This window comes from Ranitomeya variabilis, chromosome 3, assembly GCF_051348905.1.
Source record: "Ranitomeya variabilis isolate aRanVar5 chromosome 3, aRanVar5.hap1, whole genome shotgun sequence".
NCBI classification, from domain to species: Eukaryota; Metazoa; Chordata; class Amphibia; order Anura; family Dendrobatidae; genus Ranitomeya; species Ranitomeya variabilis.
The window spans coordinates 554,780,860-554,796,238 of NC_135234.1; positions in this window are offsets into that span (position 1 = coordinate 554,780,860).

The following is a 15,379-nucleotide window of genomic DNA, read 5'->3' on the forward strand; positions in this document are numbered from 1 at the left end:
CCATTTTTTTTTTTTAAACCACATAATGAGAGCCGGAAGGTTGAAGCTCAGCTTTATTTAGTTGAGGACAACACCAGGGAGGGGCAGAAGCCGTTAGTAGGCCCTAACCACCATTTTTTTTTTTAAAACCACATAATGAGAGCCGGAAGGTTGAAGCTCAGCTTTATTTAGTTGAGGACAACACCAGGGAGGGGCAGAAGCCGTTAGTAGGCCCTAACCACCATTTTTTTTTTTTAAACCACATAATGAGAGCCGGAAGGTTGAAGCTCAGCTTTATTTAGTTGAGGACAACACCAGGGAGGGGCAGAAGCCGTTAGTAGGCCCTAACCACCATTTTTTTTTTTAAAACCACATAATGAGAGCCGGAAGGTTGAAGCTCAGCTTTATTTAGTTGAGGGCAACACCAGGGAGGGGCAGAAGCCGTTAGTAGGCCCTAACCAAAGTTGAAGGCCAAATGCAGTTTAATTTCTGATACTATAGGCCGAAAGCCAGAAGGTGGAAGTTCCGATTTAGACAGTGGAGGACAATTTGAATTAGGGACTGCAGACAGACTTAGTAGGCTGTCCCCTGTGGACCATGCATCCACCACATTAACCCATTGCGCCGTAATGGACACGTAATCTTCCGTGGCCATGCCTACAGGTCCATGCGTCTGTTGTCAGGTGCACCTTTGTACTCACAGATTGCCAGAGTGCATGGACAATGCGGTCTTCTACATGCTGGTGGAGGGTTGGGATGGCTTTTCTCGCAAAAGAAGTGTCGACTGGTTAGCTTGTAGCGTGGTACAGCGTAGTCCATCATGGCCTTATTAATAGTAAATAAAATATATAACTAGGCTCTATGAACTTTTAAATAGGTTCCAGGGGTACACGGGCAGCATTGGTGTGGTCAGTGGAGGAGTATTGCAAGTAGGGGCTGCAGACAGGCTATCAAAGGCCTAAAATAACAAACAGTAGGCAGTCATGGCAGTTTTACATCGGTTACATGGATACACAGGCAGCTAGGTGGTGAGTGGAGGAGTATTTAAAGTAAGGACCGCAGACAGGCTATCAAAGGCCTAACATAACAAACAATAGGCTCATGGCAGTTTTACAGCGGTTACATGGATACACGGGCAGGCAGCTTGGTGGTGAGTGGAGGAGTATTTAAAGTATGGACCGCAGACAGGCTTCGAAGGCCTAACACAATAAAATGGGCTGGCTGTAGGCACTTTAAAATTGGTTCCAGGGGTACACGGGCAGCAGTGGTCTGGTCAGTGGAGGCCTAGTGGAAGTATGGACCGCAGACAGGCTTCGAAGGCCTAACACAATAAAATGGGCTGACTGTAGGCACTTTAAAATTGGTTCCAGGGGTACACGGGCAGCAGTGGTCTGGTCAGTGGAGGACTAGTGGAAGTATGGACCGCAGACAGGCTTCGAAGGCCTAACACAATAAAATGGGCTGGCTGTAGGCACTTTAAAATTGGTTCCAGGGGTACACGGGCAGCAGTGGTCTGGTCAGTGGAGGACTAGTGGAAGGAGGGAGCGCAGAAAGGCTTCAAAGGCCTAACATAACAAACAATAGGCTCATGGCAGTTTTACAGCGGTTACATGGATACACGGGCAGGCAGCTTGGTGGTGGTGAGTGGAGGAGTATTTAAAGTAGGGACCGCAGACAGGCTATCAAAGGCCTAACATAAAAAAACAATAGGCTCATGGCAGTTTCACAGCGGTTACATGGATACACGGGCAGGCAGCTTGGTGGTGGTGAGTGGAGGAGTATTTAAAGTAGGGACCGCAGACAGGCTATCAAAGGCCTAACATAACAAACAATAGGCTCATGGCAGTTTTACAGCGGTTACATGGATACACGGGCAGGCAGCTTGGTGCTGAGTGGAGGAGTATTTAAAGTATGGACCGCAGACAGGCTTCGAAGGCCTAACACAATAAAATGGGCTGGCTGTAGGCACTTTAAAATTGGTTCCAGGGGTACACGGGCAGCAGTGGTCTGGTCAGTGGAGGCCTAGTGGAAGGAGGGACCGCAGACAGGCTTCGAAGGCCTAACACAATAAAATGGGCTGGCTGTAGGCACTTTAAAATTGGTTCCAGGGGTACACGGGCAGCAGTGGTCTGGTCAGTGGAGGACTAGTGGAAGGAGGGAGCGCAGAAAGGCTTCAAAGGCCTAAAATAACAAACAATAGGCTCATGGCAGTTTTACAGCGGTTACATGGATACACGGGCAGGCAGCTTGGTGGTCAGTGGAGGAGTAGGGACCGCAGACAGGCTATCAAAGGCCTAAAATAACAAACAATAGGCTCATGGCAGTTTTACAGCGGTTACATGGATACACGGGCAGGCAGCTTGGTGCTGAGTGGAGGAGTAGTGCAAGGAGTGTCTGTCCCAGTACTCCCAAAATATAAATAGATGTTAATGTCTCGCAAAACAACCAAAACAAAAAAAAAGATGGCATACTTAGGTACAGGGGTGGGCTCATCTGCTGTGTTTCTGACATAGTAATTTGGCAGTAACTATTTAATGGTGCCAATATAGGACACAGACACAGACTACTTTAAGTTGCATCATAGATGTCTACAAATTTGTATTGTCAGTGCCAGACATTGAATGATGTCAGCGAATAGACTAAAGATTGGTGGAGCTGTGCGACATAATTTTGCACGTAGTAGAGCCCAGTTTGAGCTGGGGTAGGGGGGAACTCTCTTGAGGCCGGCGGGACCGCCCCAGGGCCACTCATGTTACAACGGTGTGTCTGACGTTGGGTGCGCACCACCACCGCCAGAGACACTACATTGTACTATGAGGGACCCAGTAGCAATGCCGTCAACCAAAAGCGAGCACACCCACCTCTTCAGACAAACAGCAGTCTCACGGGTGCTTGCGCCAAGTCGCGATACCACGGCCCCGTGTGGGGAGTTTGGCCATTTAGGGAGGTGTAAACATGTCGTATGCTGTACAATCTGCAGCAGCAAATTAGACATTAGAAAAGTAATTCACAGGCAAGAGCTTTTCATAGGAAAGCTAGGTGTCGGCCGGGCAAGGTGGGGCAAAAGATTTTGAAATCCAGTTGTGGTTCATTTTAATGAATGTTAGATCGTCAACATTTTGGGTAGCCAGACGAGTCCTTTTTTCGGTTAATATTGACCCTGCAGCACTGAATACTCTTTCTGATAGGACACTTGCTGCCGGGCAAGCAAGCTCCTGCAATGCATATTCTGCCAATTCTGGCCAGGTGTCTAATTTGGAGGCCCAGTAATCAAATGGGAATGACGGTTGAGGGAGAACATCGATAAGGGATGAAAAATAGTTAGTAACCATACTGGACAAATGTTGTCTCCTGTCACTTTCAATTGATGCAGCAGTACCTGTCCTGTCTGCGGTCATAGCAAAATCACTCCACAACCTGGTCAGAAAACCCCTCTGTCCAACGCCACTTCTGATGTGTGCACCCCTAACACTCCTAGTCTGCTGCCCCCTGGAGCTCGTGTGAGAACGATCACGTGCGCTGTGTGCTGGGAATGCCTGAAGCAAACGGTCAACAAGAGTTGATTGTTTGGTTGCTAATATTAGTTCCAAGTTCTCATGTGGCATAATATTTTGCAATTTGCCTTTATAGCGTGGATCAAGGAGGCAGGCCAACCAGTAATCGTCATCGTTCATCATTTTCGTAATGCGTGTGTCCCTTTGTAGGATACGTAAGGCATAATCCGCCATGTGGGCCAAAGTTCCACTTGTCAAATCTCCGGTTGTGATTGGTTGAGGGGCAGTTGCAGGCAAATCTACGTCACTTGTGTCCCTCAAAAAACCAGAACCCGGCCGTGACACGCAACCAATTTCCTGTGCCCCCGTGAAAGTTTCCGCATTAAAAATATACTCATCCCCATCATCCTCCTCGTCCTCCACCTCCTCTTCGCCCGCTACCTCGTCCTGTACACTGCCCTGACCAGACAATGGCTGACTGTCATCAAGGCTTCCCTCTTCCTCTGGTGCAGACGCCTGCTCCTTTATGTGCGTCAAACTTTGCATCAGCAGACGCATTAGGGGGATGCTCATGCTTATTACGGCGTTGTCTGCACTAACCAGCCGTGTGCATTCCTCAAAACACTGAAGGACTTGACACATGTCTTGTATCTTCGACCACTGCACACCTGACAACTCCATGTCTGCCATCCTACTGCCTGCCCGTGTATCCTCCCACAAATAAATAACAGCACGCCTCTGTTCGCACAGTCTCTGAAGCATGTGCAGTGTTGAGTTCCACCTTGTTGCAACGTCTATGATTAGGCGATGCTGGGGAAGGTTCAAAGACCGCTGATAGGTCTGCATACGGCTGGCGTGTACAGGCGAACGTCGGATATGTGAGCAAAGTGCACGCACTTTGAGGAGCAGGTCGGAGAACCCAGGATAAGTTTTCAATAAGCACTGCACCACCAGGTTTAAGGTGTGAGCCAGGCAAGGAATGTGTTTCAGTTGGGAAAGGGAGATGGCAGCCATGAAATTCCTTCCGTTATCACTCACTACCTTGCCTGCCTCAAGATCTACTGTGCCCAGCCACGACTGCGTTTCTTGTTGCAAGAACTCGGACAGAACTTCCGCGGTGTGTCTGTTGTCGCCCAAACACTTCATAGCCAATACAGCCTGCTGACGCTTGGCAGTAGCTGGCCCATAATGGGACAACTGGTGTGCAACAGTGTCATCTGCCGATGGAGTGGTTGGCCGACTGCGTTCTGTGGAAGAGCTGTAGCTTCTGCAGGAGGACGAGGAGGAGGAGGAGGGGGTGCGAACGCCTACAGCCAACTGTTTCCTAGACCGTGGGCTAGGCACAACTGTCCCTAAATTGATGTCGCCTGTGGACCCTGCATCCACCACATTCACCCAGTGTGCCGTGATGGACACATAACGTCCCTGGCCATGCCTACTGGTCCATGCATCTGTAGTCAGGTGCACCTTTGTACTCACAGATTGCCTGAGTGCATGGACGATGCGCTGTTTAACATGCTGGTGCAGGGCTGGGATGGCTTTTCTGGAAAAAAAGTGTCGACTGGGTAGCTCGTATCGTGGTTCAGCGTACTCCATCAGGGCTTTGAAAGCTTCGCTTTCAACTAACCGGTAGGGCATCATCTCTAACGAGATTAGTCTAGCTATGTGGGCGTTAAAACCCTGTGTACGCGGATGCGAGGATAAGTACTTCCTTTTTCTAACCAGAGTCTCATGTAGGGTGAGCTGGACTGGAGAGCTGTAGATCGTGGAACTTTCGGGTGTGCCGGTGGACATGGCAGACTGAGAGACGGTTGGAGACGGTATTGTTTCCGCCGGTGCCCTACATGCAATATTTCCTCCTACAAAACTGGTGATTCCCTGACCCTGACTGCTTTTGGCTGGCAAAGAAACCTGCACAGATACTGCCGGTGGTGCGGAAAATGGTGGCCTTACAGTGACGGAAGGGATGTTGCGTTGCTGACTAGCTTCATTGGCCGAGGGTGCTACAACCTTGAGGGACGTTTGGTAGTTAGTCCAGGCTTGAGAATGCATGGTGGTTAAGTGTCTATGCATGCAACTAGTATTTAGACTTTTCAGATTCTGACCTCTGCTTAAGCTAGTTGAACATTTTTGACAGATGACTTTGCGCTGATCAGTTGGATGTTGTTTAAAAAAATGCCAGACTGCACTCTTCCTAGACTCTGATCCCTTTTCAGGGATTGCAGACTGAGCTTTAACCGGATGGCAACGCTGTGCTCCAACAGGTTTTGGCTTTGACACGCGTTTTGGTCCAGATACGGGCCCGGCAGATGGAACCTGTTGCGATGTTGATGCCTGCTGCGGCCCCTCCTCCACCTCCGCTTCTGAACTACTGCCGCCTGCACCCTGTTCCCCCAATGGCTGCCAATCGGGGTCAATAACTGGGTCATCTATTACCTCCTCTTCGAGCTCGTGTGCAACTTCGTCTGTGTCACTGTGTCGGTCGGTGGTATAGCGTTCGTGGCGGGGCAACATAGTCTCATCAGGGTCTGATTGTGGATCTGTACCCTGAGAGGGCAATGTGGTGGTCTGAGTCAAAGGAGCAGCATAGTACTCTGGCTGTGGCTGTGCATCAGTGCACTCCATGTCAGAATATACTTGTAATGGGCATGGCCTGTTAAATGTTTCACTTTCTAAGCCAGGGACGGTATGTGTAAAGAGCTCCATGGAGTGACCCGTTGTGTCGCCTGCTGCATCCTTCTCTCTTGTTGTAGTTTTTGCTGAGGAGGACAAGGAAGCGACTTGTCCCTGACCGTGAACATCCACAAGCGACGCGCTGCTTTTACATTTACCAGTTTCGGAAGAGGAGGCAAAAGAGCTAGAGGCTGAGTCTGCAATGTAAGCCAAAACTTGCTGTTGCTGCTCCGCCTTTAAAAGCGGTTTTCCTACTCCCAGAAAAGAGAGCGTTCGAGGCCTTGTGTAGCCTGACGACGAAACTGGCTCCACAGCTCCAGACTTAGGTGGAATATTTTTATCCCCACGACCACCTGATGCTCCACTACCACTACCATCATTACCAGCTGACAATGAACGCCCACGACGACCTCTTGCACCAGACTTCCTCATTGTTTTAAAATCTTAACCAAAGTAACTTTATTTGTTGCTATCAAACAACTTACACGGTGAGCTATAACTTCAGTATGATTTCAATATCCCTTAACAGGTTGGTGAGACCACAAGGAAAATCAGGCACAATGTTACACACTCTGTTTTCTGTGGCACAAAATCACAGAGATGACACACACGCAGGACTGTCACTCAAGCACTAATGTCAATATTAATCTCCCACCTAATTTATTTATTTTTTTTTCTCAGGGAGACTTTAGAAACCAAATAATATTAAAAAAAAAAAAAAAAAAGGCTTTCTATGGCCCACAATTAGAGAGAGAGAGGTGGCACAACCAGGAGTCAAGACTGGCGCACAAGCTGAAAGGGCAATATTACTCTCCCACTGTTTTTTATGTTTTTTTTGTTTTTTTCAGGGAGACTTTAGAAACCAAATAATATTAAAAAAACCAAAAAAAAAAAAGGCTTTCTATGGCCCACTGAATGAGAGGGAGAGAGGTGGCACACCCAGGAGTCAAGACTGGCACACAAGCTGAAAGGGCAATATTACTCTCCCACTGTTTTTTTATGTATTTTTTGTTTTTTCAGGGAGACTTTAGAAACCCAATAATATTTAAAAAAAAAAATAAATAGGCTTTCTATGGCCCACTGAATGAGAGGGAGAGAGGTGGCACACCCAGGAGTCAAGACTGGCACACAAGCTGAAAGGGCAATATTACTCTCCCACTGTTTTTTTAGGTTTTTTTTTTTTTTTCAGGGAGAATTAGAAACCAAATAATATTAAAAAAAAAAAAAATAGGCTTTCTATGGCCCACTGAATGAAAGGGAGAGAGGTGGCACACCCAGGAGTCAAGACTGGCACACAAGCTGAAAGGGCAATATTACTCTCCCACTGTTTTTTTATGTATTTTTTGTTTTTTCAGGGAGACTTTAGAAACCCAATAATATTTAAAAAAAAAAATAAATAGGCTTTCTATGGCCCACTGAATGAGAGGGAGAGAGGTGGCACACCCAGGAGTCAAGACTGGCACACAAGCTGAAAGGGCAATATTACTCTCCCACTGTTTTTTTAGGTTTTTTTTTTTTTTCAGGGAGACTTTAGAAACCAAATAATATTAAAAAAAAAAAAAAAAAAAAAAAAATAGGCTTGCTATAGCCCACTGAATGAGAGATAGCACACACAGCAGTGGCACACAAGCCCTGACTGAGGCCAATATTTTTCTCCCACTGATTGATGTAGTGTTTTTGTGTTGAGGTAGAATTTAGAACACAAATCACGGAAAAAATAAATAGGCTTTCTATGGCCCACTGAATGAAAGGGAGAGAGGTGGCACACCCAGGAGTCAAGACTGGCACACAAGCTGAAAGGGCAATATTACTCTCCCACTGTTTTTTTATGTATTTTTTGTTTTTTCAGGGAGACTTTAGAAACCCAATAATATTTTAAAAAAAAAAAAAGGCTTTCTATGGCCCACAATTAGAGAGAGAGAGGTGGCACAACCAGGAGTCAAGACTGGCGCACAAGCTGAAAGGGCAATATTACTCTCCCACTGTTTTTTATGTTTTTTTTTGTTTTTTTCAGGGAGACTTTAGAAACCAAATAATATTAAAAAAACCAAAAAAAAAAAAGGCTTTCTATGGCCCACTGAATGAGAGGGAGAGAGGTGGCACACCCAGGAGTCAAGACTGGCACACAAGCTGAAAGGGCAATATTACTCTCCCACTGTTTTTTTATGTATTTTTTGTTTTTTTCAGGGAGACTTTAGAAACCCAATAATATTTAAAAAAAAAAATAAATAGGCTTTCTATGGCCCACTGAATGAGAGGGAGAGAGGTGGCACACCCAGGAGTCAAGACTGGCACACAAGCTGAAAGGGCAATATTACTCTCCCACTGTTTTTTTAGGTTTTTTTTTTTTTTCAGGGAGACTTTTGAAACCAAATAATATTAAAAAAAAAAAAAAAAAAAAAATATAGGCTTGCTATAGCCCACTGAATGAGAGATAGCGCACACACAGCAGTGGCACACAAGCCCTGACTGAGGCCAATATTTTTCTCCCACTGATTGATGTAGTGTTTCTGTGTTGAGGTAGATTTTAGAACACAAATCACGGAAAAAATAAATAGGCTTTCTATGGCCCACTCAGTGAGAGATGGCACACACAGGGATGGCACTGTAGCAGAAATGCCAATCTTAATCTCCCCCAAAAAAAAATCAAAAAAAAAAAAAAAACTGTCCTACAATTACTATCTCCCTGCAGTAATGTAAGCCAGGTATGGCAGGCAGCAATAGGAGTGGACTGATGCACAAATTAAATAAAAAGTGTGGACAAACAAAAAAGATAGCTGTGCAGAAAGGAAGGAACAAGAGGATATGTGCTTTGAAAAAAGCAGTTGGTTTCCACAGTGGCGTACACACAGCAATACAGCTATCACGGAGCCTTCTAGGGCAGCCCAATGAGCTACAGCGCTGAGGGGAAAAAAAAAAAAAAATAGCTTCCACTGTTCCTGCACACCGAAGGTGGTGTTGGACAGTGGAAATCGCTGCAGCACAAGCGGTTTGGTGGTTAGTGGACCCTGCCTAACGCTCTCCCTGCTTCTGATGAAGCGGCAGCAACCTGTCCCTAAGCTCAGATCAGCAGCAGTAAGATGGCGGTCGGCGGGAACGCCCCTTTATAGCCCCTGTGACGCCGCAGACAGCAAGCCAATCACTGCAATGCCCTTCTCTAAGATGGTGGGGACCAGGATCTATGTCATCACGCTGCCCACACTCTGCGTTCACCTTCATTGGCTGAGAAATGGCGCTTTTCGCGTCATTGAAACGCGACTTTGGCGCGAAAGTCGCGTACCGCATGGCCGACAAGCACAGGGGTCGGATCGGGTTTCATGAGACGCCGACTTAGCCAAAAGTCGGCGACTTTTGAAAATGATCGACCCGTTTCGCTCAACCCTACACACGACCTAAAAACACGTATATGTCTGCAAAGATACAGGATGCACGAAATCCCTGATACAACAACTATCTATGCCCTACCTTGCCGCAGAAGTTGGCACCCTAAATCCTGCGCAATGGTGACCCCGCTCAACGTAAGTTCTCCCTAACTGACCCTTGTAGGCCCTATTGTGCAGAAAAATAGATCAATCAGCAGACCATACAATTCAGACAAACAAATGTGTAGAATCGTCACCAAAAATAATGTGCTTTTATATTACACCAGGGCCTGTGCAAAAAACCAGCGTGCTTCATAAGTTTATAAAGATATTGATATCTGAGATGAACATACTTAGAGAATTGGAGTATTTATACTAAGAACCTTTGTGTGATTTTTGAATAATCTCGAGCGTGGTTTTCTGGACACTGTTGCCTTGTACCTGCATTTGTCCAACATGGTTTTGTTTTGGGCATTGTTTCCTGGTACCTACATTAGTCTGACAGGGTGTATTAGGGTCAGATGATGGGAGCAGGGGAGCCATTTGCGCAGGATTGTAGGGTGCCAACCTCCGCAGGTGGGCAGGTTGCTTCAAGGCACAGTGCAGGGGTTAACAATGACTATATGGAATATGTGCAATAACGAGTGAATATGAGAAAAACGCATCGGTTTGCACAGGCCATTGGGGATATGTGCAATATATAATTAAGTGTGCAATATCTTTATAAACTTATGAAGCACGCTGTTTTTTTGCACAGGCCCTGGTGTAATATAAAAGCACATTATTTTTGGTGATGATTCTACACATTTGTTTGTCTGAATTGTATTGTCTGCTGTTTGATCTATTTTTCTGCACAATAGGGCCTACAAGGGTCAGTTAGGGAGAGCCTACCTTGAGCGGGGGCGCCATTGCGCAGGATTTAGGGTGCCAACCTCTGCGGCAAGGTAGGGCATAGATAGTTGTTGTATCAGGGATTTCGTGCACCCTGTATCTTTGCAGACATACGTGTTTTTAGGTCATGTGTATGTTGTATTGTGTATTTTTTATTTAAAATATTAGTAAATGTTAAGTTTTATTGTGGTCATTTACTTTATCGCTTTAAATAGTGCTTTAGGTCAGTGAATTAGTTGGCCTTAGCATTCCTGGCAGTCAAAGTGAAAAGAACCATCTCCTGGCACAAATATTTTTAAAGTCTAAGTCATTTGAAATGGGATATTGGTAGTAAAGGCAGTAAGGACAGAAAAGAAGACTTTTTGCAAGACTCGAATAATAAGAATAACATTTGTATGTATGTACTGTACTTATGAAACAAATATGAAATTGTGAAATAAAGTAAGAATTTACAGACCATTCCAGGCAATGTTGAATAGCTCCTGACCTAAGAAAATGAAAGGATTCATGTCATACCTATTCTGGTCTCCGAGTGTGACATTAATTAGGATTCCTGGAAAAACAATTGGAGATTTTCCTTTAGGGAACATAGGCTTCATGTTTCCCAAGAGTGAGTTAAGAAAATTGAAAGTAAAATGGAAAAGCAGTCCAGAAATTAATGGGTTTTTTTTTGTTTAAGTCTAATAAGGGTTGTGATGAAAATATATCATGCAAAGCTCTAAAGACTATTGCATTGCTAAAGTAGTTTTTCACAAAAAGCAAACAGCAAAAGATAAATAGATAGGCAAGCAGGCATATTTACTGTAAAAATAGCTTATTTGCATGTAAAACTGACATTGACTGTTGATTTTCATAAAAGGATTAATGGCCCGTCTAATGTTATTTTTATTCACATTGTGATGGAATTCTTATCACATCCTCTGTAAGTAGAAATCACAATGAACCTAGCTATATCCGTCTATTCTTTGATTGCAATCTTTTAGACTCTTTCTAAGACTAGTTGTCTTATACCAATCATGCTGTCTTTTGTTAGCACAAGAGTTTAATAACATTTTAAATAACATTTCTGATACAATCAAGCAAAACAGAAAGGTATCTCCTTTCATCATAATCTTGGATTTTATGTAACCTTATACATTTCTATTTTACTTGAATACTGATATGGTGATTTGTCTATATACTTTTGGTACAGTTAATGAATGAAAGCTTTATCTTTTCAATTCAATATTAATGTGTTCTCTATCTTTAATATATAAACTTCAAAATAATCTGATTAATATCTAATTTGTTATATTATATTACTTAAAAGATTACAATCTGATCATCCTATATGACAGCTGTGATAAATGTTATTTTATTATTTTAGAAAGTGAAGTTAGGGTCAGACTAGCCCAGCAGAACACCAGAAAATTCATGGGTGGACATGGCCTATGACACAACAATGGGTAACATAAGTCTAAGAGTGGATAATTCAATTTGGAGCTATTGTTATACAATTTAGAGCTACAACTATAACAAAATCATGCATTTGGTTTATACAGATGGAGTATAACTCAAAGAAGTATTTTATTTGGTGGACCTACAAATTCCCAGTTATACACTTCATTCAATAATTTGAATGTCTTCACCTAAACATCTTATTTGCTGGCACTTTGAGAATCAGTAAAATAAAGGTGATGCAAGTCATGTTAGGAAGATGTTAAACAGTTTGTGTTCTAACCATCTTGATGATTTTCTCCTGTGATAATTTAGTGACATGATAAGATACTTCCTTCAAACACTATTTGCCCTCAAGGAGCTAACATCTTCATCGAAAATGACTATAGAAAGTCTATAATGTACAAGTCTTCGATAATCCATAATAGTTCCCAACTAAGCCAAGTAATGAACCTTACAATTGGATTAAATTTTAAATACATGAATAGAAAAAGATAACATATGTATAATGAAACAGCATTATACTTTATCCCTGTGCTAAAAAATATAAGAGATTTTGTACTAGTGAATGATATATAGTGGGGTTTGTGGATGCAATTTTCCACATCTTTCCATCTCATTTGTGACACCACATGAGGAGCCCAATGTGCTTGGAGCTACAATTAAAATAGACTTGCATTCACAAAACTTGTCAGATTAGCTGTGCAACCTACATACATTAAATTGCAAACTCTTCAATGAGTAAGATTTATTTGGAGCAATTTTTAACCTGTGCATTTCCCCAAAAAATAAGGTTATTTTTATTACTATTTAGGAAACTCCAAAAGCCACAAAATCTAATTTCCAACACCTAAATAGGGTAAAAAATGTAACAAGATCATAGTGAACTTAAGAACATATATAACAAAATAAAAGCTTTGTTTTTGGGTGGTTTTATTGCACAACTTCGCTGCACTTTTTCTGACACATCCAGTTTGGGCTTGTTGGAACTCTAATAAGGATGAACGAATCAGTGGAACTTTGGGTTCGGCCAAAATAGAGTTGAAAAGTTTGGTTTGGTATACGAACTTGACCCCAAACTGAAGCCCATAGAAGTCAATATCAACCCAAACTTCAGTGCTTTAAAATGGTTGTAAAATAGTCATAGTGAGGGCTAGGGGGCTGTAATGGAGCTAAATGATGGTAAGAGCAGGACAAGTACCATGAAAACAAATTTGAATAGGTAAATGACTCGAAATTACATGGAATTCACAAAAAAGGACAAATTTTAGGATGAATCTAAAAAGTTTGTGAAGTCGATTAGATTACAAAAATTGTGAAGATGAGGCCGCATCACGGCACATGGATGCTACAATGAAATTGCGATTTGTTATTAAATTAGTCCCTTTGGATTACATTTTTGAATTTCTAGTTACAGATAAATGAATGCATGGAAAGCCTGATGCAGGCACCTGATAGACCTTCACGCTCTCGGCCCTCTCCTGAGCTAATCTTTGCATTGCTTTGTGTGTTGGCTTATGAGGCAGGGCATCCTTGGTGTCCTCTGGAGGTCATTCACCTCACCTTCCCCATGCAAGGGGTGTTTTCTCTCCACCTGCTGCTTCTGGACCTACTCTACCTCTCTCTTCTCACCACCCCCATCCCCTGTGCCATATGTGCTCTGTTACATGCTGGTGTCTTTGGAGCACAGCGAATAAGGCTTTGAATCTGGAGAGAGAACTTGATAAACAGGTACCACATCCAAGGAAGGCAGCAGCCAAGCAAATTAATCACTCCTCAACTAAGTCACTAGTTGATGTTGCAAGACAAAACAGCCATCCATAAAAATTTAGAGGCTCTGTAATTGGAAAGAGTAGTTAAATCCTTTAATGAACATCTATTGCAAGACAAATCTGGTGCCAGCATACACGGTAATTACAATAGCTTACAGTAAAGTCTCTCACCACTTTCACGCACACACGGATGGTGCAGTGAAACTGAGAACAGTCATTTAATGAGTTAATTTTGCCTGCTTTGATGAATTTCTGACTACAGATCAGTGTAAAAACATGAATCTGTCAATGAATGCATGGAAAAATATGTGGACTGTGTAAGAGATGTATGTGACCAGAATGATTACTCATTTCCAGAAGATGATACCGAAATGACACAACAAGAAAGACCAAAAGATGGCAAAAAGCAAGAACTTGACAGCCATGTCCATGTCCGTTGTTTGATGCTTTCCTCATTTTTAAGTGGTTTTTAGGCAAAGTACTTCTATAAACATGGTTGCAGAAGAGAAAAATGTGTTTTGACACAGTGATGCACAGTGATGATGCACAGTGCTATCAGTGACATAGGTGCATAAGAGTAGAACATTTTATTTGGACGCACATGACTCTCACCAACACAGTTGCAGATTAGAAAAAACTTTTTTTTTCATGGATCTCACTTAAAAAAATAGAATTAACCAAACTAAAGCTAGCAATCTAGAACCAGAAGGCATAGGTCCAAGTGAAGGAAGAAAACGACATGGCAATACAGGTGGACGAGGCAAGGGAGGAGTATTACAAAAATTTTTTTTTTTTTTTTTTTAATGTATTTTTTCTCTTTTTTTTCAGTACCTTTTAAAATATTTTTTTCTGGAACAGACTTATCTGCTTCCCAACTGCCCATTTCAGATAAATGACGGCACTTGTTAAGCTTCGTACAGTGCCTATGTTTATCAACAGTCGGTGGTCTTGCACTGTAGAGCGACATCCCTAACAGATGACATCAATGGGACCTTATAGAAAACTGTAAAAACTTCAAAACATAAAAAAATCAATGTTGTATGGCTGTAATCGTGCACGCCTGAAGAATATAGCTGCCTTATCAGTTTTACCACACGGTGAGAGGCATAAAAAAAACCCCTCTAAATCGGTTTCTGAATTGCTGGCTTTTAATAATTATGGTGATACAAAAACTATTCTTTGCGTAAAAAATGTATTTTAATGTGGAACAACGGCCAAACATAAAAACCCCTCATAAATCTGGTATCGCTGTAATTACACCGACCTGAAGAATAAAGTCATCTAATCATTTATACCACATGAGGAAAGGCATAGAAAATAAATAAAACAAATTATTCCCCTGCTTTTGATTTTTTCTTTCTGCCTCCTAAAGACCGCATTAATGCTCATCTCACATTTATCCCGTGCTGTACACTGAGCGCTTACACCCAAGAGTCTGTGTAATTCTCTGAAATAAGAGATTCAGACTGAACCCCCAGAGGAAGATTCCCTAAATTGTGACAGATGGAGGCACGCTGGACTCCATCTGGCTTATGATCCGGAGGCGTCCATCTTTTAGGCGTACTTAAAAGTGTGGTCCACCACAGTGCAGTCCATTTCTGAAAAGAAGGACTCCGCTGAACAGAGGCAAGACAGAGTGCAGAGTAACTCTGCTGCCTCATTATAGTGCATATATACCTCAGGGTTTTCATCTGAATCACTTATTTATGAGCTCTAGATGTAAACCCCAAAGTAACTGCTTAGTAGAGATAAGCGATCCTTTCAATGGTTC